This window comes from Calonectris borealis, chromosome W (genome assembly GCF_964195595.1).
Source record: "Calonectris borealis chromosome W, bCalBor7.hap1.2, whole genome shotgun sequence".
NCBI classification, from domain to species: domain Eukaryota; kingdom Metazoa; phylum Chordata; class Aves; order Procellariiformes; family Procellariidae; genus Calonectris; species Calonectris borealis.
This window is the reverse complement of record NC_134351.1, coordinates 36,564,475-36,590,771: the sequence shown is the minus strand read 5'-3', so window position 1 is coordinate 36,590,771 and position 26,297 is coordinate 36,564,475. Positions and strand designations below refer to the sequence as shown.

Below are 26,297 nucleotides of genomic sequence, written 5' to 3'. Positions count from 1 at the left end.
GAAGAAGAAATCTTGGAAGCGGAAGTCAGGTCATTTAGAAAGGGATGATAGAAAAGCAGGGCCATCACGAGGAGGGCAGGAGGAAGAGGAAGAACTCATAAACGAGACGGAAACCACCCGATCCCTATCCCTGAATGAGTTGCGAGATATGCGGAAAGATTTCAGCCGTCGTCCAGGTGAGCACATTGTTACCTGGCTGCTCTGATGCTGGGATAATGGGGCCAGTAGCCTGGAATTAGAGGGGAAGGAAGCCAAACACCTGGGATCCCTTGCTAGGGAAGGAGGCATCGACAAAGCAATTGGAAAAGGGACACAGGCCCTCAGCCTCTGGAGGCGACTGCTGTCAGGCATGAAGGAAAGGTATCCCTTCAAGGAAGATGTTATATATAACCCAGGCAAACGGACCACTATGGAGAGAGGTATCCAGTACCTGAGAGAACTAGGCGTGCTGGAGGTGGTTTATAGTGACCTGGACAACGACCAAACGCCCAAAGATCCAGATGACGTCCAGTGTACGCGACCCATGTGGCGGAAGTTGGTACAGAGCGCACCAGCGTCGTATGCCAGTTCGTTGGCAGTACTGTCCTGGGCAGAAAAAGAAGCACCAACGGTGGATGACGTGGTTAACAGACAAAGAAACTGTCAACTCCTCCCTTGTCTCGGCTGTGGAGAAACTGTCCCGGGAGGTCCAGCAACTCAAAGAGGATATGTCCTATTCCCCACCTGTATGGTCCAGTATCTCAACCATTAGGAGTCAGCGTTTTTCTCCTCAAGAGAGAGAATATAGAAAGTACACACCACGGGGCACCCTGTGGTTTTACCTGCGTGACCACGGAGAGGACATGAGGCAGTGGGATGGAAAACCTACCTTCATGCTAGAGGCATGGGTACGTGAGTTGCAAGGAAAGACAATGACACAAGGGGGTTCTCTCAGGAATAATGCTGCTCCAGTTGTCAGGAAAAACCTGTCTCACGACGGTCCAGTTACCAGTGAACAGTTCCCCAGACAGAGTAGAAGGGCTGATCTTACTTTGGATTGTAATTGCGATGAAGAAATTCTTGACTCACGCTTGCAAGAAGCATTGGTTGCATGATGTGTAGAGGGGACCCTCCCTTTGAACATCCAGCCCAGCACCGGCAGTCGGGGTGCCAGGAGGAGCTGTGCTTCAGTACCAACCACTTCCAAAGCAGCTTGAACCCCTTCATATGCTGCCAATATCTCCTTCTCAGTTGGAGTGTAGCGGGCCTCGGATCCTTTGTATCCCCGACTCCAGAACCCTAAGGGTCGACCTCGAGTCTCCCCTGGTGCTTTCTGCCAGAGGCTCCAGGTAGGACCATTCTCCCCGGCTGACGTGTAGAGCACGTTCTTTACATCTTGTCCTGCCCGGACTGGCCCAAGGGCTACTGCCTGAACTATCTCCAGTTTAATTAAAGGGGGTACTCAGCCCCCTGAGCTGGAAGACAAGGACGACGAGCAGGATAAACCCCTCATAATTCAAGAGGAAGAAGTTAATGACCTGCTACGCCACCTGGACGCGCACAAGTCTATGGGGCCGGATGGGATCCACCCGAGGGTACTGAGGGAGCTGGCGGAGGAGCTTGCCAAGCCACTCTCCATCATTTACCAGCAGTCCTGGTTAACAGGGGAAGTCCCGGACGACTGGAGGCTCGCCAATGTGACGCCCATCTACAAGAAAGGCCGGAAGGAGGATCCAGGGAACTACAGGCCGGTCAGCCTGACCTCAGTGCCGGGGAAGATCGTGGAGCGGTTCGTTTTGAGGGCGCTCACGAGCCATGTGCGGGACAACCAGGGGATCAGGCCCAGCCAACACGGGTTCATGGAATGCAGGTCCTGCTTGACCAACCTGATCTCCTTCTATGACCAGGTGACCCGCCTAGTGGATGAGGGAAAGGCTGTGGATGTGGTCTACCTGGACTTTAGTAAGGCCTTTGACACTGTCTCCTACAGCATTCTCCTAGAGAAGGTGGCGGCTCACGGCCTAGACAGGTACACTCTTTGCTGGGTAAAAAACTGGCTGGACGGCCGAGCCCAGAGAGTTGTGGTCAACGGAGTTAAATCCAGTTGGCGGCCGGTCACGAGCGGTGTTCCCCAGGGCTCAGTACTGGGGCCGGTCCAGTTCAATATCTTTATCAATGATCTGGACGAGGGGATCAAGTGCTCCCTCAGTAAGTTTGCAGACGACACCAAGTTGGGCGGGAGTGTTGATCTGCTCGAGGGTAGGAAGGATCTACAGAGGGACATGGACAGGCTGGATCGATGGGCCGAGGCCAACTGTATGAGGTTCAACAAGGCCAAGTGCCGGGTCCTGCACTTCGGCCACAACAACCCCAGGCAACGCTACAGGCTTGGGGAAGAGTGGCTGGAAAGCTGCCCAGAGGAAAAGGACCTGGGGGTGCTGATTGACAGCCGGCTGAACATGAGCCGGCAGAGTGCCCAGGTGGCCAAGAAGGCCAACGGCATCCTGGCCTGTATCAGAAATAGTGTGACCAGCAGGACTAGGGAGGTGATCGTGCCCCTGTACTCGGCACTGGTGAGGCCACACCTCGAATACTGTGTTCTGTTTTGGGCCCCTCACTACAAGAAGGACATTGAGGTGCTGGAGCGTGTCCAGAGGAGGGCAACGAAGCTGGTGAAGGGCCTGGAGCATAAGTCTTATGAGGAGCGGCTGAGGGAACTGGGGTTGTTTAGTCTGGAGAAGAGGAGGCTGAGGGGGGACCTCATCGCGCTCTACAACTACCTGAAAGGAGGTTGTAGTGAGGTGGGTGTTGGTCTCTTCTGCCAAGTAACTAGCGATAGGACGAGAGGAAATGGCCTCAAGTTGCGCCAAGGGAGGTTTAGACTGGACATTAGGAGAAATTTCTTTACTGAAAGAGTGGTCAGGCCTTGGAACAGGCTGCCCAGGGAAGTGGTGGAGTCACCATCCCTGGAAGTATTTAAAAGACGTGTAGATGAGGCCCTTAGGGACATGGTGTAGTGGGCATGGTGTGTTGGGTTGACGGTTGGACATGAGGTCTTTTCCAACCTTAATGATTCTATGATTCTATGATTCTATGATTAATGATTCTATGATTCTATGATTCTATGACTCTAATTTGTTCAAAGGCTTGTTGTTGCTCAGGGCCCCATTTGAAATCATTCTTCTTCCTGGTCACTTGATAGAGGGGGCTTACAATCAGGCTGTAATCTGGAATATGCATTCTCCAAAAACCCACAACGCCTAAGAAAGCTTCTGTTTCCTTTTTGCTAGTTGGTGGGGACATGGCTGTTATTTTGTTGATCACATCCATTGGGATCTGACGACGTCCATCTTGCCATTTTATTCCTAAAAACTGGATCTCCTGTGCAGGTCCCTTGACCTTACTTGGTTTTATGGCAAAACCGGCCTTCAGAAGGATTTGGACTATTCTCTCCCCTTTCTCAAAAACTTCTTCTGCTGTGTTGCCCCATACGATGATGTCATCAATGTATTGCAGGTGTTCTGGAGCCTCACCCTGTTCCAGTGCGGTGTGGATCAGTCCATGGCAAATGGTAGGGCTGTGTTTCCACCCCTGGGGCAGTCGGTTCCAGGTGTACTGGACACCCCTCCAAGTAAAAGCAAACTGTGGCCTGCACTCTGCCGCCAAAGGGATTGAGAAGAACACATCAGCGATATCCATTGTGGCGTACCACTTGGCTGCCTTTGATTCCAGTTCGTATTGGAGTTCTAGCATGTCCGGCACGGCAGCACTCAGTGGTAGCATGACGTCGTTCAGGCCACGATAGTCTACTGTTAGTCTCCACTCTCCATTGGACTTTCGCACTGGCCATATGGGACTGTTAAAGGGTGAGCGAGTCTTGCTGATCACTCCTTGGCTCTCCAGTCGACGAATCAGCTCATGGATGGGAATCAGGGAGTCTCGGTTGGTGCGATATTGCCACCGGTGCACTGTTGTGGTAGCGATTGGTACCTGCTGTTCTTCAACCCTCAGCAACCCCACAACAGAAGGGTCCTCCGAGAGACCAGGCAAGGTGGACAGCTGTTTAATTTCCTCCGTCTCCAGGGCAGCTATACCAAAAGCCCACCGGTACCCTTTTGGGTCCTTGAAATACCCTCTCCTGAGGTAGTCTATGCCAAGGATGCACGGAGCCTCTGGGCCAGTCACAATGGGGTGCTTCTGCCACTCATTCCCGGTTAGGCTCACTTCGGCCTCCAATACAGTTAACTCTTGGGATCCCCCTGTCACTCCAGAAATACAAATGGGTTCTGCCCCTTTATAGCTTGATGGCATCAGGGTACACTGTGCACCGGTGTCTACGAGAGCCTTATACTCCTGTGGGTCTGATGTGCCAGGCCATCGAATCCACACGTTCCAGTAAACCCGGTTGTCCCTTTCCTCCACCTGGCCGGAGGCAGGGCCCCTCTAGTTCTGGTCATAGTATCCATCTCTCACTTCTTGCAAGCGTGAGTCAAGAATTTCTTCATCACATTTACAATCCAAAGTAAGATCAGCCCTTCTACTCTGTCTGGGGAACTGTTCACTGGAAACTGGATCGTCGTGAGACAGGTTTTTCCTGAAAACTGGAGCAGCATTTTTCCTGGTAGAACCCCCTTGTGTCATTGTTTTTCCTTGCAACTCACGTACCCGTGCCTCTAGGGTCAAGGTAGGTTTTCCATCCCACTGCCTCATGTCCTCTCCGTGGTCACGCAGGTAAAACCACAGGGTGCCCCGTGGTGTGTGCTTTCTATATCCTCTCTCTTGAGGAGAAAAACGCTGACTCCTAATGGTTGAGATACTGGTCCATATAGGTGGGGAATAGGACCTATCGTCTTTGAGTTGCTGGACCTCCCGGGACAGTTTCTCCACAGCCGAGACAAGGGAGGAGGAGAAGACAGTTTCTTCGAAATCCCGAAGTATGCCAACCACGTCATCCACCGTTGGTGCTTCTTCCTCTGCCCAGGACAGTACTGCCAACCAAGTGGCATACGACGCTGGTGCGCTCTGTACCAACTTCCGCCACATGGGTCACGTGCACTGGACGTCATCTGGATCTTTGGGCGTTTGGTCGTTGTCCAGGTCACTATAAACCACCTCCAGCACGCCTAGTTCTCTCAGGTACTGGATACCTCTCTCCATAGCGGTATATAACATCTTCCCTGAAGGGATACCATTCCTTCACGCCTGACAGCAGTCGCCTCCAGAGGCTGAGGACCTGTGTCCCTTTTCCAATTGCTTTGTCGATGCCTCCTTCCCTAGCAAGGGATCCCAGGTGTTTGGCTTCCTTCCCCTCTAATTCCAGGCTACTGGCCCCATTATCCCAGCATCGGAGCAGCCAGGTAACAATATGCTCGCCTGGACGATGGCTGAAATCTTTCCGCATATCTCGCAACTCATTCAGGGATAGGGATCGGGTGGTTTCTGTCTCGTTTATGAGTTCTTCCTCTTCCTCCTGCCCTCCTCGTGATGGCCCTGCTTTTCCATCATCCCTTTCTAAATGACCTGACTTCCGCTTCAAAGATTTCTTCTTCTGTACAGGGGCGACGAATACCAGCAAGGGTTAGTCCTCTGGTTCAGCTGTAGTACCCGTCGGAAGGGTTTGGGTAGCTGCAGTGCCTGTCGCGGGGGTTGGAGTAACTGCAGTGACTGTTGCCGGGGTTTGAGTGGCTGCAGTGCCTGTCGCACTGGTTGGAGTAACTGCAGTAACTGTTGGCAGAGTTTGAGTATCTGCAGTGCCTGTTGCGGGGGTTGGAGTAACTGTAGTGCCTGTCATGGGCGTTTGAGTAGCCACAGTGGTTGTCGTAGGGGTTGAAGTAGCTACAGTGCCTGCCGTGGGGATTTCAAAATTCTCAGGGAATCTTGTGGACGTCTTCATGAAGAAGATAGAAGAAAAAGGAGTTTCTGAAGATATGGAAGGGAAGATGAACAAGTGGGAGAAAGTGTCCCATCCTGTCTCCCCCCTAAATTCATCCTCTGAGGTGAAGAGGTAAAAAGTGTAATTATTAATAGTTTCCAAAAGATAGCTCCCAAAGAACAGGAATGACAGCAGTGCTGAGTACAGGCTCGTGACCAATAATTTTATCATAACATAAGCCAGTGTCACACAGTATAGCAAAGCAATGACCTTAATCCATTTCCCAGAGATGACCAACCCCACATAAAAACTGATGATCAGCAGTATAGACAGCCAGTAAGGTGCTACGTACCAAAACTCCAAGAACAGATCCAACAACTCTGAGAGCAAATAAACCAACATTGTGATCAGCGAGTACTAAACTGATATAATGAATGCTTATAACAAATTTGTTTTAACCCGTTCGGGTCAGATGTGTCGTTATCTCAACCCTTCGAGCCCCACGTTGGGCGCCAAAAAGGACTGTTGTGGTTTAACCTGGCAGGCAGCCAAATACCACGCAGCCGCTCACTCACTCCCCCCGCCCCCAGCGGGACGGGGAGAGAATCGGAAGGGTAAGAGTGAGAAAAACTCGTGGGTTGAGATAAAGACAGTTTAATAGAACAGAAAAAGGGAAAATAATAATGATAATGATAGAATATACAAATGACTGATGCACAATGCAATTGCGCTGACCAATAACCAAGTAGCGATCGGTACTTCCTGGATCACGCCTACCCTTCATATACTGAGCATGACGTCACATGGTATGGAATACCCCGTTGGCCAGCTGGGCTAGCTGTCCTGGCTGTGCTCCCTCCCAACGCTTGCTTTGTTTTGTTTTTTTTTTCTTGAGCTGAATGTCCTTGACTAGCAGGGTACTTAGCAACAACTGAAAACATCAGTGTGTTATCAACATTCTCCTCATACTAAATCCAAAACACAGCACTAGGAAGAAATTTAACCCTATCCCAGCTGAAACCAGGACAGTATTCTACCCAGTACTCTGCCAAATATAATTCATCCTGGGAAACTTTTTATTCATTTTAAGTATTGCAAAGAGGCCACTTTTATTTATAACAGAACTAAAATAGAGATTTCAAGGAAAAATAAATATTTGATAAGAAAAGTTTTAATTTTCCAAAAGATTTTGAAACATTTTTTGAATTATGCAGTTTCAAGAATGCAGGATCCTTAGATAAGCATTACACACAAAATGCTTGAAAAATTATTTAAAATTAAGATTTTTCTTACAAATTGATACTGCAGCCTCTTCAGAAAATAATTAAGGCATGCCACTCTGTCTATTAACATAAAGCATCTAACTGCACCTGCAAAAACATATTTCTCAAGACCTAAAACACTCAGAACCTCAGCCATCACTTCAGAGAAATCCTGATATACTGAGCTGACACTCAGCTGAGAGCACACACATTATTGCATAAAACCTCAACATAGAAAGCAAAAGAAAAGCCCATGGCTTTGGATGGTTCTACCATAGACAGTCCTAGCTATGCTATCTCTCTGCCACATCCCCACCATTTGTCTTGGAATAATCTAGTTATTTCAGAGAATTTTTAAAATTATTTTTCCTCTTTATCTAAAAATATTTCCTGAGAGCCTGCAGTCCTTGAGAAGTTCCAAGGACAGCAGCACTCACTCCACCCCTTTCCATACTGACTCTTCCCATAATCCCGCCCTCTTATCTAAGCCAGCAGGGCACTGCAAAGCGTGACTAACACCACTTGGTCTGTTCCCCCATCCTCTCTCTGCAGACAGATAATGTGTGAGCATGGAGTATTCGGTTTTCAACAAGTCTGTCTCCTTTCTGTATATGTGTGTCATGGTTTAACCCCAGCCAGCAACTAAGCACCACACGATGGGATAGGGGAGAGAATCAGAAGGGTAAAAGTGAGAAAACTCATGGGTTGAGATAAAGACAGTTTAATAGGTAAAGCAAAAGCCGCGCACGCAAGCAAAGCAAAACAAGGAATTCATTCACAGGCAGGTGTTCAGTTATCTCCAGGAAAGCAGGGCTCCATCACACGTAACAGTTACTCAGGAAGACAAATGCCATAACTCCAAACATCCCCCCTTCCTTCTTCTTCCCCCAGCTTTGTATACTGAGCATGACATCATATGGTATGGAATACCCCATTAGCCAGTTTGGGTCAGCTGTCCTGGCTATGCTCCCTCCCAGCTTCTTGTGCACCTGGCAGACCATGGGAAGCTGAAAAGTCCTTAACTTACTGTAAACACTACTCAGCAACAACTAAAACATCAGCATGTTATCAACATTCTTCTCATACTAAATCCAAAACACAGCACTATACCTACTACTAGGAAGAAAATTAACTCTATCCCAGTCAAAACCAGGACAGTATCCACCCCTTATTCTGTACCATCTATGTCATGTGCAGGTCTCGCATTTCCCAGTACATTCCAATTAATCACCACCACTTTTCCTGTCTTTTGATATGTACACATATGGTGTGTGGTGTTGGATTGTTGCATGCTGAAGCCAGTTCTGGTTCCATTAATGCTACACTGCTTCTTGTAAGGTTTGTCCTCCATTGGTTCAGGTGGTTCCTGCTATAGTAATTCCCATAACATGCAACTCAAATCATGGGTTACAACAATTTAAAGGTAATTCCATTACAATCTCCACCCCTGGTCCCTTTGGACCAGACCATAGGGTTTAACACTGCAATGAACTCCTCCCCTTGCCCCTGCTCCGGCTTGGACTTATCCACAGACTGCAGTCCCTTAGGGGAGTACCTGCTCCAAGTGGAGCCTTATCTATGAGCCGCAGTCTCTCCAGGGGTATACCTGCTGCGGCATAGACTTATCCACAGCCACAGTCGCTTTGAGGTGCACCTGTTCCAGCATGGCCTTCTCCATGGGCCACAATGCCTTCAGAGATATACCTGCTCCAGCATGGCCTTACCCACAGCCACAGTCCCTTCAGAGGTAAACCTGCTCCAACATAGCCTTACCCATGGCTGCAATCCCTCCAGGGGTGTACCTGCTCTGTCGTGGGCTTATCCATGGCCACACGCTTTGCGGTGCTCCAGCATGACCTCATGCACAGCCACTGACGCTTCCAGGTGTACCTGCTGCAGCATGGACTTATCCACAGCCACAGATGCTTCGAGGTGTATCTTCTCCAGTGTGGACTTATCCTTGGGCCACCCACAATCCCTTCAGAGGTATACCTGCTGCGGCACAGACATTTCCACGGCCACAGACGCTTCGAGATGTACCTGCTTGGGCATGGGCTTATCCACGGCCACAGACACTTTGGGGTGTCCTGCTCCTGCATGGACTCATCCACAGGTCACAGTCCCTTCGACTCGAGTTCACACTGGAGTTCCAGTCTGTTCAGTACAGCAGCACAGAAACAGCAGCGATGCCCTGGCCATCTGCCAGCCCAGGCGCATCCCCATTGCTGTTATCAAAATGTTCCCAGGCACAGCAGAGTAAGATGATAAGCAGTACAGCACTACAGCAAGCAGCGAAAGCAAAAAGCAGCCACTAACGAGCACTAGACTCTAATACACAGTGAGGCAAGCAAGCCCCATGGCAAGCACAGGAGCCTGCCGATTAATAGCTAAACAGCAATAGCAGCTATAAATTCGATCTAGCACATTCCAATCAAACCTGTCGTTATCTCAAACCCTTCAAGCCCCACGCTGGGCGCCCATCTGTTATGGTGGTCACTCAGGTCAGGAGAGGTTGGCTGTGTGGTGCTTAGTTGCTGGCTGGGGTTAAACCACGACAATGTGCTGCTATATATTTGTTATACAAAACAGTGCTAAGAAAGGACACCTTGCCTGTTAACCACATCTGCACTGCTGGTCTTTAAATATCTTAGAATGCAGTCTTTGTTGAGGCATTGAGAGAGGAGAGAAATGCTGGCAGGGCAAGGCTTCAGGCTGGGAGGTAGTCACCTGTCCTGTGTGCACAGAGCAGAGTTAGTCCTCAGGTCAGCACAGTGTCTGGAAAGTGCAGCCACTCAGAAGCTAAATGTAATCAATGCATCAACATTGCTGCATCAATGTAAAAGTGCATTGTGAAAATATTTTGAGATCAGAACTAAGCATGAAGTTTAGGAAAAACTGTTTCCACTGTGCAATTACATGAACTCTTGTATTGAAATTCGAGGTGGGCAGTCTCAACATGTACAGACAGATACTAAAGAAAAGTGTGCAGCCAAAAGGAGAGTTCCCACCAATGCAGTTTCAGATAATAGTCATATACGGCACCGAGACCTGCAAGCAAAGGGGGATCTCTTTCTTTACACATACTGTTGATATCTTTTGTACAGACTGCAATGTTCCCATTCTGTTTTCCTGCCACTGCATCCAGAGGAGTCCTAGCAGGGAGCAGAGGACAGCCTGGAAGCAAGACTCCCAGGCACTCTCTGGACTTTGGTATTTGGGCAAATCCTTTGGAAAGTGAATTTTCTACGTAGACTCACCATTGAACTCTGTCAGTTTCTGAAGATCATCTCCAAGCTCTGCAGAGACTGTCAGTGCCTGCTTCACCTTGAGGTTTGTTTCACTGTAACAAATTATGAGAGACGAAAAGGAATGAGTCCATCTCTCCCTGAAAGTCACTTCTGTTCTTGAGGACAGTCTTCTTCCTTAGACATCTGATGGACCATGCCATCATGGGCCTTTCTTACCTGGCCAAAGGGCGTAGTTGTCTCTTTCAGTTGCAAAGACAGGCAGGTCAGAGGAATTCTGGACATGGTATCATGGTACCAAAGAGGGTGAGGTGGCTCTGTTTTCTCACTTTCACCACAAAGTGCAAGACCAGGCATCTCAGCTCCCTGAGCAGCTCACTGTCTATCCTGCTGCTCATACCACACTCAACCCTGAGGTATCTGAGCATATAGGAGAGCTCTGGATCTTCTCCCATGGTATTCTGGTCCTGAAGAGTACTGAAGTCCTGGGGCTAGCTAGCTGGGGAGATGAGTTTGAAATGCAATGTCAAAGAAACACTGCATTTGTTCAGGGCCTCCTAAAAGTGTTCCCTGGCACTTGCATGTACAAGAACTACAAGCTCACTTTCAGCAGAAATCAGATGGGGAAAGTCCAGAGGACTGTCTGTAGGGTCTTGGGAGACACACGATTTCTTGATCTCTCTAGTCTTGCTTAGTCCTTCAAGCTGATGCTAGCTCCAGGCAATGCAGAAAAGGTAATGCAAATTGGGTCATAAAGATGGTCAGCTCCAGTTTATTCCAATTAATACAAATTAGTTGTAACCCTCTGACTTGTGGCCAGTTGTGCCCTGGAGTGAGCAATGTTTGGAAGCCTTTGCAGTGTGCATGCATTAATATTATGGTATAGCAGTCAAAAGGAGATTACTGGAGCTATTCATTGTGATTAACTCACCCAGATAATCTGGCTAACAGAAAAGACTAAGGGAGATAAGAAAGCTTCTGTCAGTGACCTGGGATATTGCAGGAACACATTTCAAACTAACTCTCAGTGTTAGAAGAACTGTCACTAAAAATAAAAGGAAAAATCCCCTCCTCACATGACATTTGCACTGAAAGAGGCAAAAGTCTCCACTAGAAGACATTATTTTCAAGGTACCTACCCAAAGTTTAGTCTACATATTAGGAAACTCTTGCTACAAAAGCTATTGCAGGTAAGCTTGCAGCATCCGGGGTCACCACACAAGATTTGGCCTTGCACTGGCAGCAGTGATCGCGCCCGAGGGCCAGGCTCACTTACCCGTCCAGTTCAGCTGTCTCGATATATGTCAGGCTGTGCGGCTCGCTGCTCAACAGTAACAGTAGAACAGAACAGACAGTCTTGGCATGAGTTCACACAGTCAGAGGGCAGTGGCACCGCAATGCTACTTGTGGTTTCTGAACACTGCAGGTCTCTGAGGCAGTTATCATCACTACTGACTAATTTGCTTATGGGTGATAAGAGTAATTACAGAGACTAACTGTGAGCAGGATGGAGAGAAACTGTACTCACTGTCACAAAGTTGTTGTTTTCTAGTTTTATTATATCCCCTACTTGGACATTCATCAATTTTTCATGCTTTAAACTGCAAGAAAACTCCTAGTAAGTAGGCACATAAAGCAAATACCACTTAGGAAAGTAGGATACTCCGCTCTGCTGCTGAAGTCAGACTGTAAGCGCCATCAGGACTTGGGCTGTTGGTAAGATGGAGCAGATTCTGCCATGATGTGTCCTGATCCATACTAAGCTAAGGGACTACCACAATACAAAAAAGCAGTAACATTTGTTGGGGTGACATTGCAGGGTTGAGACCAAGCCCCACAATAGCAGCACAGTCCATGTGCACTGTCCTTCTATCTGGACTGATTACTCCCTTCCTTCTCCTAAAGAGCCACAATGTCTCAGAAAAAAACTCTCTTCTTTGCTGTAATAGACTTCCCAAACACCTGGGAAAATTGCCATTTGTGTTAGTTTTTCAAAGTGGTATTAAGGGCCAGAGCAACAGATCTGGCTCTGTGTGGGCCTGGCTGTCAGGAAGGTCAATGCAGGTGCTTCGTCTGTGCATGTGCCTAGCTAAGCCTGTGTCTGCAATGGCCTTCACAGCACTAAGCAAGATGTGCAGACAGCCAGCTAAACTGCAAGCACCAACATAACCAAGTCATGATAGCTATGTATGCAAAACCTAGAGGTGAGAAATATCAAAAGTTATATCAAAACAGGACTGGGGATTCAAGCTTGAGTTCAGCTCAGCCCTCTCTCTTTCAATGTCCATCGGAGTTGGGCAGGACCTGTGGTTTCCAGTTTTTGAACAAAGGCAGAATATTAGAAAATTTCTATGTCAATGTATGTGTTTCCTAGACACAGTAACTAATACACAGTAAACTAAGAAACTGGTTTACTTAGCAGAAAGCACAAAAAGTATGTTCCTATTCTTCAGTTTCCAGTTATATTTTTAACTGTTTGATGATCTGTTGGAGTTTACACAACATACTGCTATCTATAGTACAGAAAAAAAAGTCACTAGAGACTTCACAGCTGTCTACAGCTGTGTCCTATGGACAGTTGGACTCCATGGAGCTGCAAGTAAACAGCACATCTGTCTGCCGCAAAAGCTAAAGCCTCTGCTATTTTTTCTGCAGGAAACAACAGTGCTAGCAGTACAAAGTCCAAGACACACAGCTCAAATGTTTTGAGTACATCTAAGTCAGAAGACACACTCAAAGTATTATGACATGTATGAGGAAGCCATTCATGCTTCTTAATTTAAAATCACTTGTTGATAATGCCTAGTTTTGCTTAATGCAGAAATAAATGCTATGAACATAAATGGACATGGGGAGATAGCCTTACTTTTCATTCTAGGGTAAGGAGTAAAATAATATGATACTCTCAAAGTACCACGTATTTAAACACATATATATCCAGGAACAGAAAGAGTTTACTTTCTGTCTGTGCAGGATCACAGCCATTATGTCTGCGCTGATTGTGGTACTGTGTCTTGTACTTAATAGTACTGTACTATTAATCAGACACATAGTCCAGAACTGCACTGTGAACTAATGGTGTGAAAGACAATTCCATTTTAAATTGTTTAGTGATCCTTGGGAATCACACAGAAAAAAAAAATATTATTAATAAAATGCTCTTCCCAGTGATAAATATTCAGTCAAAATTACAGCAAAAGAAAAAGGACTTAAATGCCATTGATCAGAACCTGGACTGGGTGGTTGTTGACATGTTTGTCACTTTTGTGTCGATTCTGAAAATTTGATCAGTATGTTAAAAGGCCTTTCCAGGAAACCAAGCATACAAGAGCTGTAGGTAGTTCATTAACATTTTAGGTTTTCACCCAGCTGGCTGAATGAGTAAGGCAGATTAGAGTCACAACTGAGTCATAGTTGAGCCCATGTTTACACTAGTAACATAGGGCATAACTGGACTGCAAAGAGCAACAGGCAACACGGGGCTTGCTCTTGGAGGGAAGAAGGAGGGTAGAGCCTTATATGTCACTTAGCACAGTCCTGACTCAATTGGCATTGGTCCTGTTCATCATAGTTTTGTAAACATCCATTCCTCTGCTCTGATATGGAAAGTGGCCACAGATGTTCTGGTATTGCTCCCTGGGAGAGCACCTCACCACCTCTCACCTGCCTACTTGGAAAGTTGCATTGAGTCTCCATAGAGCATCAAACTTATTTTAATAACAAGAGAAAACCAGATGCTAAACTTAGCTCTCATGTAACCCCATGAAGTCAATGGAACTTTGACCATTAGCTCTAATCAGAGCAGACTTTGGCCAAAGCAAGCTGGGCAAGTTTGAAAAATCACACACTGATCATATGCTTACTTCCTACCAAATGTTTTTTCCTAGGAGACCCTCCGACATTGCAGCTAGATGGCAGAGGATGAGTTCTCCAAAGTGGAAGCCTAAGAATAAACTTCTGTGCATGCATCCAGGCGTATCTATCGGTTACCACATTTTCAGACATGCTGAGCAGTTTTAGAGAAAGTCAATGGAGCTGCTGGGCTGCTCAGCAATTTGGAAATTCTAGCTCCTTTTAAGGTAATGAACTATAGATTTGGGGATCTAATCTCAGACCCCATGTTGGCCACAGACCAGTTCTCCAACTGCCTGCCACTGGCTGTGTTTATTTTAAGTGGTTTGCTTTAGTCATTGTGCTGAAGAATCACAGGCAAACTCCAAAGTACAGGACAGCAATACAGATCTTACAAAATCATCAATGGCATCCTTGACTCACGATACAGCCAGCACCAGCACTAGGGGCACCACCATCGTAAACCAGGCCAGCGAGGAAATCTGAGGAATCAACTGTAGAAAGAAGAGATCTGGGTTGAGAAATTTCCTGCCAGTTCAGAAAACAGATGGAAAAAAACCCACTGTTTTCTGTGGAAGCTGCAGACAACATTCTTCTATTGACTGCAGACAACATTTCTGAATACAGAATAAAGACAGAAATGCAACTCTATCACTTATACGTGACTCCACAAAGGTGGGAGAGCCAGGGAACCCATGCTTTGCTTACAAACCAAGCTGTAATTTAGGTTATAAACATGGAGCTGTCAGGAAGGGCAGTGGGTTGCTCTTTCTTGTTGTTTGTAACATTAGGATTGCAAAGTCCCTAGTGGATTTATTTGGAGGCACTGACATGGGCAAGCTTGCTGTGAGCGACCCAGAGCTATCTGAGCAAGGCTTGCTGTGCAGAGCCTTCAAATGTTTCTGTTTTTTGTTTCAGTAACTCTTCACATTTTGCTGAAGTAAACTTCATATCAGTAAACAACACACAGCTGTTGCCAGGGCTGACCTTGCTCTTCCAAGATCAACAGAGCCATTTTTGTTTTCCACATCTTTACTAGTCAGAGGACCCAAGAGTTGAAGGTGACTCTGCCATGCCTTCACTGATGCAGAGATGTCTTACCCCAGCATAGTTTCCCCCTTCCTCTAGAACAGCACTAATGGTGGAAGCAATGTGATACCAGCATCACTGTGTCCATCAGATTGGATTTGGGCAGTGTCAACTCCATGTGCACTGTGAAGTTGACATTTATGCCATTAAAGCAGCTGCTTAAGGGTGGAGAGCTGCTCTTTGGGATTGCTCCTTCTGCTGCACTGTCACAACCCAGATCCTACAGTGCCGTGGTTTAATCTGGCAGGCAGCCAAATACCATGCAGCCGCTCACTCACTCCCCCCGCCCCCCACAGTGGGACGGGGAGAGAATCGGAAGGGTAGGAGTGAGAAAAACTCGTGGGTTGAGATAAAGACAGTTTAATAGAACAGAAAAGGGAAAATAATAATAATAATAATGATAGAATATACAAAATGAGTGATGCACAATGCAATTGCTCACCACCCGCGCTGACCGATAACCAAGTAGCAATCGGTACTTCCTGGAACATGCCTACCGTTCATATACTGAGCATGACGTCACATGGTATGGAATACCCCATTAGCCAGCTGGACTGGCTGTCCTGATTATGTTCCCTCCCATCTTGTGTACCTAGCTCAGTAGTAGGCATGGGAGCTGTCCTTGGACTAGCAGGGTACTTAGCAACAACTGAAAACATCAGTATGTTATCAACATTCTCCTCATACTAAATCCAAAACACAGCACTAGGAAGAAATTTAACCCTATCCCAGCCGAAACCAGGACATACAGGCACCACCAAATCCAGCCAGGAGGAATGATGTTGAGAGGCAAGCACAGCCACGCTCAGCTGTGGAGGCTGCAGAGACATGTAACTGCTACCTTCTCACTTAACTGGGAGTATGCATGTCCTACTGGGCTGTGCCAAAGGAGTGGGGAAGCAGAGTCCCCACAGCCTACCCATCACATCCACTCCTGATGCAGGAAGAGATACTTCCAGTGCTACAGGGATGGATTGAGTGGGCAGAAGAGGGAAAAAATTAAATGGGGGAATATGTAAATGTAAAAGACTAATAGCTGCCCTCTTTAGCCTACCTTGATGCTGGTAGCAGATAAAGCTGTATGCTTTTATATACAGTCACTCCTAGATGGTTCAGCAAAAGACACAGTGGAATAATTTAAGGCAAATAGTTTGAAATACTATGAATTTGATAGACAAACAGCTAGAGTGCAGTACAACAACACAGGAACAGTGCTGTCAGCTTAGATGAAAAGGCACTTTCACTATAAGCTAGTTTCTTGAAAAATATGTGTGGGTTGAAATTTCACAAATTTGTTCCATGTAAATAAGCAAAGAAGATTGTATGTAGTTTGCTATAGGCTTAACAAAATTTTGCCTATGCTTTTTTGAGCTGAAATTGAAAAAGAGCATTTGAAAAAGGTAATTTTGCAAACTTGTGTGCACTGAAATGGTCAAATTTAAAATATCATACCTGAAACATAATCAAAATTATACCTTTTTTTTTGATAACATGTATTCCAGTATGACTCAGCAACAACAAACAGAGGACACAGCATTTATTCATATTCTAGCAAAGTGCAAAGGGGCAGAAATCTTGATATCCATTTTTCTGGTGTGTTCAGCTTTCAGACAGAGTAGTATTACCAACAGCAATGGGCAAAGTGCAACTCAATGCCATCATGAGCCACAGGGTTCAACAGTGTTGCCACTGTCTGACATGCTCCATATTAGACACCTTCCTCACCCTGTTGAGCAGGGAGCAGCAATATTCAGCTTTATGCAAACTAGCTGCAACTGTCAGCCTTCCTGATGTTAACTCCATCCTTCCCAGGAAAACAGTATGGGTTAAAAATTTGTTCTTCTTCATGCTGTTTCCTTTGAAAAAGTCAATGGAATTTGCCGTTAAACCTATGGATAAGAGACAAATTACTTTTGTACTACAGGAGGAATAAGTAATGCAAAGCCAAGGACAGCCAGGAGCACTCAGATGTAGACACAAAGGGGTAGTAGGACAGGGCATGAAAAATGTACACAATTTGTTGAAAACTGTAATTAATTTTTTTTCTTCATTTAGTTCAAACCCTCATATCCAAAGGTAAGAGAGGAATTTTTTTTTTCTGCCCTACTTTCTATCTACTTTAAGGTTTTACTAAGATGCTAATTCATAATAGGGATATAGCTTGCACTTTATTACAACTATCAATACATAGACAGGTTTTGGTAGAAGACGATGTAATCTGTTAGAAACAACACAGTGAATTCATACCTGCAAAATCAGCAAGAAAAGAAAGTAAGCATTGGCTATTTGCTGAAACTGTTCAAACAGGTTATGAGGCAGTGTCCTGGTTCCAGCTGGGACAGGGTTAACTTTCTTCCCAGTAGCTTGGGGGGTGTGCTGTGTTTTGGGTTTAGTGTGAAAGGAGCGTTGATGGCCCATTGATGCTTTGGCGGTTGCTGGGTGGTGCTTGTACCGGGAGGGGGGAGCACAGCCGGGGTGGTGGACCCAGCTGGCCAATGGGGTATTCTATACCATGTGACATCATGCTCAGTATAAAAACCAGGTGTGGGGGGGGGCTCGCCCTCCGTTGGTGACACGCGGTCGGCGGTCGGGGAGCGGTTGTGTTGTGCATTGCCTGCTTTGTGTATTCTGTTATTGTTGTTGTTCTCACTGTTATTATTACTGTTCTACTTTGTTTTATTTCAATTATTAAACTGTTTTTATCTCAACCCGGGAGCTTTCCTACTTGTGCCCTCCCGATTCTCTCCCCCATCCCACCGGGGGGGGTGGTGATCGAGCGGCTGCGTGGAGTTTATTTTTGCTGGCTGGGGTTAAACCACGACAGTCCTTTTTGGCACACAACATGGGGCACGAAGGGTTGAGATAACGACAGATTAACTAGAGCATATTAAGGAATTTATATCTGTTAACATATTAATTTGTTCTGCACCATGCTCCTGTTTTTACTGTACCTGTTAAAGATTGGCGTTGGGTTTTGTAGTCTGTTGTGCTCTGCAGTGATTAATGATGTTTTGCCTGGGAGATTTGTTATTAAAAAAACACTGGCATTGGGGGTTATTTGGTATTTGGGATTTGTAATGAAGCCGTTTCTGCATTTCGGGTACCACCTCATGGAGACCATTAGCAATTATACCTTTTCCTCCGAGAGATTTTTTATGGAGGAAATAGAGAATGGCACCCTCGCTACCTTCCTCTATGATGTCATCTCCTTTGTTAAAATAACTTGCCAGTACCTTGAACATCCCTGGGTAGTTAAGATACATCTATTGGTACTCCTTGGGAATATTGTTGCGGTTTTATCCAAGGTTAGTAAGCAATTTAAGAATGTCATCCAGAGATCTGCCCCAAGGCTGGATAGTTATGAGTGGCAGGGCGAGTGGGATAGCATGGGCAAATGCCTAGGACGATGGGCACCCCCAGTGTTCTGGAACTTTACCCCTGAACAAGTGCAGAACCCTGAAAAATTAGTAGAATATTTGGAAGAAGTATGCTGTCACCCTGGCCATTCTAGGAAGACACAAATCACTACAATGTGCTGGGACCTGGCCCACGCCTACGGAGCCCTATTTAACACCACTCAGAACCCCCAAGGGGAAGAAAAGGTCTCTGCAGCTGATGACAAAGCAACAGGCCCTGTGGCTACTCCACCCCTCACGGCAAGCACAGCGGCTCCCTCAACCCCCAGGGCAGGCACGCCAGCTACTCCGCCCCCTGCGATAGAGAACCAACCCATGCCGGTATCAGGCACCCCTATACAAAAGAGAAAATGCACAAGAAAATCAGCTCGTCTAGTAAGGGATGAAGATGAACCAGGGCCATCACGAGAACAGGAGGAGGAGGAGGCAGAACCCGTAAATGAGATGGTGACCACCCAATCCCTATCTCTGGCTGAGCTGCGAGATATGCGAAAAGACTTCAGCCGTCGTCCAGGCGAGCACATTGTCACCTGGCTGCTCCGATGCTGGGATAACGGGGCCAGTAGCCTGGAATTAGAGGGTAGGGAAGCCAAGCAGCTGGGATCCCTTTCTAGGGAAGGGGGCATTGACAAAGCAATTGGACAAGGGGCACAAGTCCTCAGCCTCTGGAGGCGACTCCTGTCAGGTGTGAAGGAAAGGTATCCCTTCAAGGAAGATGTTATATGCCACCCAGGCAAGTGGACCACCATGGAGAGAGGTATCCAGTACCTGAGAGAATTAGCCGTGCTGGAAGTGATTTATGATGACCTGAACAACGAGCAGTTATCCAAAGACCCAGATGAAGTCAAATGCACCCGACCCATGTGGCGGAAGTTTGTACGGAGCGCACCAGCGTCACATGCAAACTCATTGGAAATAATGACCTGGAGAGATGGAGAGGAACAAACAGTGGATGAACTGGCTGGCCAACTCCGGCAATATGAAGAAAGTCTCTCTTCCTCCCTACGGGCCTGTGTCTCTGCTGTGGAGAAACTGTCTCGGGAGGTCCAGCAACTCAAAGAGGATATGTCCTGCTCCCCACCTGCACGGGCCAGTGTCTCAGCCATTAGGAGCAAGCGTCCCTCTGCTCAAGAGAGGAGACATCGTGGGTACACACCCCGGGGCACCCTGTGGTTTTACCTGCGTGACCACGGAGAGGACATGAGGAAGTGGGATGGAAAACCTACCTCAGTCCTACAGGCACGGGTACATGAGTTGCAAGGGAAAACAACCACAAAAGGGGGTTCTTCCAGGAAAACTGCTGCTCCAGTCTCCAGTGAGTTCCCCAGACAGAGTAGAAGGGCTGATTCCACTTCCGACCTTAATAAAGGGACTTCTGACTCATACTTCCAAGAAGTGGATAGCGAATATGATGACCAGGACTAGAGGGGCCCTGCCTCCAGCCAGGTGGAGGAAAGGGACAACCGGGTTTACTGGACTGTGTGGATTCGATGGCCTGGCACATCAGATCCACAGGAATATAAGGCTCTCGTAGACACCGGTGCACAGTGTACCCTGATGCCATCAGGCTATAAAGGGGCAGAACCCATTTGTATTTCTGGAGTGACAGGGGGATCCCAAGAGTTAACTGTGTTGGAGGCCGAAGTGAGCCTAACCGGGAATGAGTGGCAGAAGCACCCCATTGTGACTGGCCCAGAGGCTCCGTGCATCCTTGGCATAGACTACCTCAGGAGAGGGTATTTCAAGGACCCAAAAGGGTACCGGTGGGCTTTTGGTATAGCTGCCCTGGAGACGGAGGAAATTAAACAGCTGTCCACCTTGCCCGGTCTCTCGGAGGACCCTTCTGTTGTGGGGTTGTTGAAGGTCCAAGAACAACAGGTAGCAATTGATACCACAACAGTGCACCGGCGGCAATATCGCACCAACCGAGACTCTCTGATCCCCATCCATGAGCTGATTCGTCGACTGGAGAGCCAAGGAGTGATCAGTAAGACTCGCTCACCCTTCAACAGTCCCATATGGCCAGTGCGAAAGTCCAATGGAGAGTGGAGGCTAACAGTAAACTACCGTGGCCTGAACGAAGTCAGGCCGCCACTGAGTGCTGCCGTGCCGGACATGCTGGAACTTCAATACGAACTGGAGTCAAAGGCAGCCAAGTGGTACGCCACCATTGACATTGCTAACGCGTTCTCTCCATCCCTTTGGCGGCAGAGTGCAGGCCACAGTTTGCTTTCCCTTGGAGGGGCGTCCAGTACACCTGGAACCGACTGCCCCAGGGGTGGAAACACAGCCCTACCATTTGCCATGGACTGATCCAGACTGCACTGGAACAGGGTGAGGTTCCGGAACACCTGCAATACATTGATGACATCATCGTGTGGGGCAACACTGCAGAGGAAATTTTTGAGAAAGGGGAGAGAAAAGTCCAAATCCTTCTGAAGGCCGGTTTTGCCATAAAACAAAGTAAGGTCAAGGGACCTGCACAGGAGATCCAGTTTTTAGGAATAAAATGGCAAGATGGACGTCGTCAGATCCCAACGGATGTGATCAATAAAATAACAGCCATGTCTCCACCAACTAACAAAAAGGAAACGCAAGCTTTCTTAGGCGTTGTGGGTTTTTGGAGAATGCATATTCCAAATTACAGTCAGATCGTAAGCCCTCTCTATCATGTGACCAGGAAGAAGAACGACTTCAAATGAGACCCTGAGCAACGACAAGCATTTGAACAAATTAAACAGGAGATAGTTCAGGCAGTAGCCCTTGGGCCAGTCCGGGCAGGACAAGATGTGAAGAATGTGCTCTACACCGCAGCCGGGGAGAACGGTCCTACCTGGAGCCTCTGGCAGAAAGCACCAGGGGAGACTCGAGGTCGACCCTTAGGGTTCTGGAGTCGGGGATACAGAGGATCCAAGGCCCGCTACACTCCAACTGAGAATGAGATATTGGCAACATATGAAGGGGTTCAAGCTGCTTCGGAAGTGGTTGGTACTGAAGCACAGCTCCTCCTGGCACCCCGACTGCCGGTGCTGGGCTGGATGTTCAAAGGGAGGGTCCCCTCTACACATCATGCAACCGATGCTACGTGGAGTAAGTGGGTCGCGCTGATCACACAACGGGCCCGAATAGGAAACCCCAGTCGCCCAGGAATCTTGGAGGTGATCACGAACTGGCCAGAAGGCAAAGATTTTGGAATATCCCCAGAGGAGGAGGTGACACGTGCTGAAGAGGCCCCACCATATAACAACCTACCAGAAAACGAGAAGCAATATGCCCTGTTCACTGATGGGTCCTGTCGCCTTGTGGGAAAACATCGGAGGTGGAAGGCTGCTGTATGGAGTCCTATACGCCAAGTTGCAGAAACTGCTGAAGGAGAAGGTGAATCGAGTCAGTTTGCAGAGGTGAAAGCCATCCAGCTGGCCTTGAACATTGTCGAATGAGAAAAATGGCCAGTACTTTATCTCTATACTGACTCATGGATGGTGGCAAATGCCCTGTGGGGGTGGTTGCAGCAGTGGAAGCAGAACAACTGGCAGCGCAGAGGTAAACCCATCTGGGCCGCCGCGTTGTGGCAAGATATTGCTGCCCGGGTAGAGAACCTGACTGTAAAAGTACGTCACGTAGATGCTCACGTACCCAGGAGTTGGGCCGCTGAAGAACACCAAAACAACCAGCAGGTGGACCAGGCTACTAAGATTGAAGTGGCTCAGGTGGATCTGGACTGGCAACATAAAGGTGAATTATTTATAGCTCTGTGGGCCCATGACACTTCAGGCCACCAAGGGAGAGATGCAACATATAGATGGGCTCGTGATCGAGGGGTAGACTTAACCATGGACACTATTGCACAAGTTATCCACGAATGTGAAACATGCGCTGCAATCAAGCAAGCCAAGCGAATAAAGCCTCTTTGGTTTGGAGGACGATGGTTGAAGTATAAATATGGGGAGGCTTGGCAGATTCATTATATGACGCTCCCACAAACCCGACAGGGCAAGCGCTATGTGCTCACCATGATGGAAGCAACCACAGGATGGCTGGAAACATACCCTGTGCCCCATGCCACCGCCCGGAATACCATCCTGGGCCTTGAAAAGCAAGTCCTATGGCGACACGACATCCTAGAAAGAATTGAGTCAGACAACGGGACTCATTTCCGAAACACCCTCATAGACACCTGGGCCAAAGAGCATGGCATTGAGTGGGTCTATCACATCCCCTATCATGCACCAGCCTCCGGAAAAATTGAACGATACAACGGGCTGCTAAAGACAACACTGAGGGCAATGGGTGGTGGGACATTCAAGCATTGGGACACACATTTAGCAAAGGCCACCTGGTTAGTCAACACTAGGGGATCTGTCACTCGAGCTGGCCCTGCCCAATCCAATCCCTTACGTACTGTAGAGGGGGATAAAGTCCCTGTCGTGCATATGAGAAATATGCTGGGGAAGACGGTCTGGGTTACTCCTGCCTCTGGCAAGGGAAAAACCATCCGTGGGATTGCTTTTGCTCAGGGACCTGGGTGCACTTGGTGGGTGATGAGAAAGGATGGGGAAGTCCGGTGTGTACCTCAAGGGGATTAGATTTTGGGTGAAAATAGCCAATGAACTGAATTGTACTATGTTAGTTATTACATAGTACTGTATGTCATCACTTCTATGGTTACCATATGCCATATTAACAGTATTACAGTAAGAATCACCCAGATTAATGTAGGATGAACTCCGATGAAACTGAGCAAGGTGCAACAATGATAGAACCGGACGAGCGCCCAGAACTGGCCTCCGCATGCAACAGTCCCACACCACACACCATCTCTCCTGCCCTGCAAGACTGTTATGACAGGTGGAACCCTAAGTCACGGACTAAACGAACTCAACGGACGTTTTAGAGGGATGGCCCATGGACTAAGGGAATGATATCTCTGTGTGCGTATATATCAAAAGGCAAGGAAAAGTAGCGGTGACTAATTGGAATGTATGGGAAAATGTGAGACCTGGGCATGATGTAGATGGTATAGAATAAGGGGTAGATATTGTCCTGGTTCCAGCTGGGACAGGGTTAACTTTCTTCCCAGTAGTTTGGGGGGTGTGCTGTGTTTTGGGTTCGGTGTGAAAGGAGCGTTGATGGCCCATTGATGCTTTGGCTGTTGCTGGGTGATGCTTGCACCGGGAGGGGGGAGCACAGCCGGGGTGGTGGACCCAGCTGGCCAATGGGGTATTCTATACCATTCTATACATAGCCAATGTATACCATTCTATACATAGCCAATGTGACTCCCATCTACAAGAAGGGCCGGAAGGAGGATCCGGGGAACTACAGGCCGGTCAGCCTGACCTCGGTGCCGGGGAAGATCATGGAGCGTTTGGTTTTGAGGGTGCTCACGAGCCATGTCCAGGACAACCAGGGGATCAGGCCCAGCTAGCACGGGTTCATGGAAGGCAGGTCCTGCTTGACCAACTGGATCTCCTTCTATGACCAGGTGACCCGCCTAGTGGATGAGGGAAAGGCTGTGGATGTGGTCTACCTGGACTTCAGTAAAGCCTTTGACACTGTCTCCCACAGCATTCTCCTAGAGAAGCTGGCGGCTCACGGCCTAGACAGGTACACTCTTCGCTGGGTAAAAAACTGGCTGGACGGCCGAGCCCAGAGAGTTGTGGTCAACGGAGTTAAATCCAGTTGGCAGCCGGTCACGAGCGGTGTTCCCCAGGGCTCAGTACTGGGGCTGGTCTTGTTCAATATCTTTATCAACGATCTGGACGAGGGGATCGAGTGCTCCCTCAGTAAGTTTGCAGACGACACCAAGTTGGGCGGGAGTGTTGATCTGCTCGAGGGTAGGAAGGCTCTGCAGAGGGACCTGGACAGGCTGGATCGATGGGCCGAGGCCAATTGTATGAGGTTCAACAAGGCCAAGTGCCGGGTCCTGCACTTCGGCCACAACAACCCCAGGCAACGCTACAGGCTTGGGGAAGAGTGGCTGGAAAGCTGCCCAGAGGAAAAGGACCTGGGGGTGCTGATTGACAGCCGGCTGAACATGAGCCAGCAGTGTGCTCAGGTGGCCAGGAAGGCCAACGGCATCCTGGCCTGTATCAGAAATAGTGTGGCCAGCAGGAGTAGGGAGGTGATCGTACCCCTGTACTCAGCACTAGTGAGGCCGCACCTCGAATACTGTGTTCTGTTTTGGGCCCCTCACTACAAGAAGGACATGGAGGTGCTGGAGTGTGTCCAGAGGAGGGCAACGAAGCTGGTGAAGGGCCTGGAGCACAAGCCTTATGAGGAGCGGCTGAGGGAACTGGGGTTGTTTAGTCTGGAGAAGAGGAGGCTGAGGGGAGACCTCATCGCGCTCTACAACTACCTGAAAGGAGGTTGTAGTGAGGTGGGTGTTGGTCTCTTCTGCTAAGTAACTAGCGATAAGACGAGAGGAAATGGCCTCAAGTTGCACCAAGGGAGGTTTAGATTGAACATTAGGAGAAATTTCTTTACTGAAAGAGTGGTCAGGCCTTGGAACAGGCTGCCCAGGGAAGTGGTGGAGTCACCATCCCTGGAGCTATTTAAAAGACGTGTAGATGAGGCCCTTAGGGACATGGTGTAGTGGGCATGGTGTGTTGGGTTGACAGTTGGACACGAAGATCTTAGAGGTCTTTTCCAACCTGTATTATTCTATGATTCTATGTGACATCTTGCTCAGTATAAAAACCAGGTGTGGGGGGGGGCTCGCCCCCCTTTGGTGACACGCAGCCGGCGATCGGTGAGCGGTTGTGTTGTGCATTGCCTGCTTTGTGTATTCTGTTATTGTTGTTGTTCTCATTGTTATTATTACTGTTCTACTTAGTTTTATTTCAATCATTAAACTGTTTTTATCTCAACCCGGGAGCTTTCCTACTTGTGCCCTCCCGATTCTCTCCCCCATCCCACCGGGGGGGAGTAATCGAGCGGCTGCGTGGAGTTTATTTTTGCTGGCTGGGGTTAAACCACGACAGTCCTTTTTGGCGCCCAACGTGGGACACGAAGGGTTGAGATAACGACAGACTATTTAGAGCATATTAAGGAATTTATTTTTGCTGGCTGGGGTTAAACCACGACAGGCAGGAAAGTGAAGAAGTTGTATTTTGACGTTTTAATTGAATTGCTCTGTAGGGAAAAAAAGGAAAATAAATAGGATTGGTAAATCAGGAAACAAAATTACAGCACAACCCATTTCAACTGTGTTTTTACTTGCTTATATTTAGCAATAGCATTGTTTCCAACAGCAGTTCAAAAAACATTTCCTTTTCCCCCATACAGTCATGCCGAGTGTGGATAAACAGAATTCCTCATGGAATTAGTGAAAACATGATGCTCAGTTTATGCCAGTGCAACTGCAGGTAGATCAAGGTACATGTAGGCACTCACAGAGACACATCTTCCCTTTATTAGTCTCTCCACTTACTTACATGATGCACAAATAGAATTAAAAACTGTAACCAAAACACAACTAAGACATTTTGCTGGTAGTGTCTACAAAGCAGTGTTAGAAAACGCATGCTAGGTCAATTATCTATAACTTGTCTGAGACTTCAAAGCACCATTTGGCTGGATA

At 47.8% G+C, this 26,297-nt stretch overlaps 1 pseudogene; it reads right to left on the bottom strand.

Annotated features, from left to right (window-relative positions):
* LOC142074961 (phospholipid-transporting ATPase ID-like) overlaps positions 1–26,006 on the bottom strand; it is a 131,322-nt pseudogene extending 105,316 nt beyond the window's left edge.
* Positions 26,007–26,297: the final 291 nt, after the last annotated feature.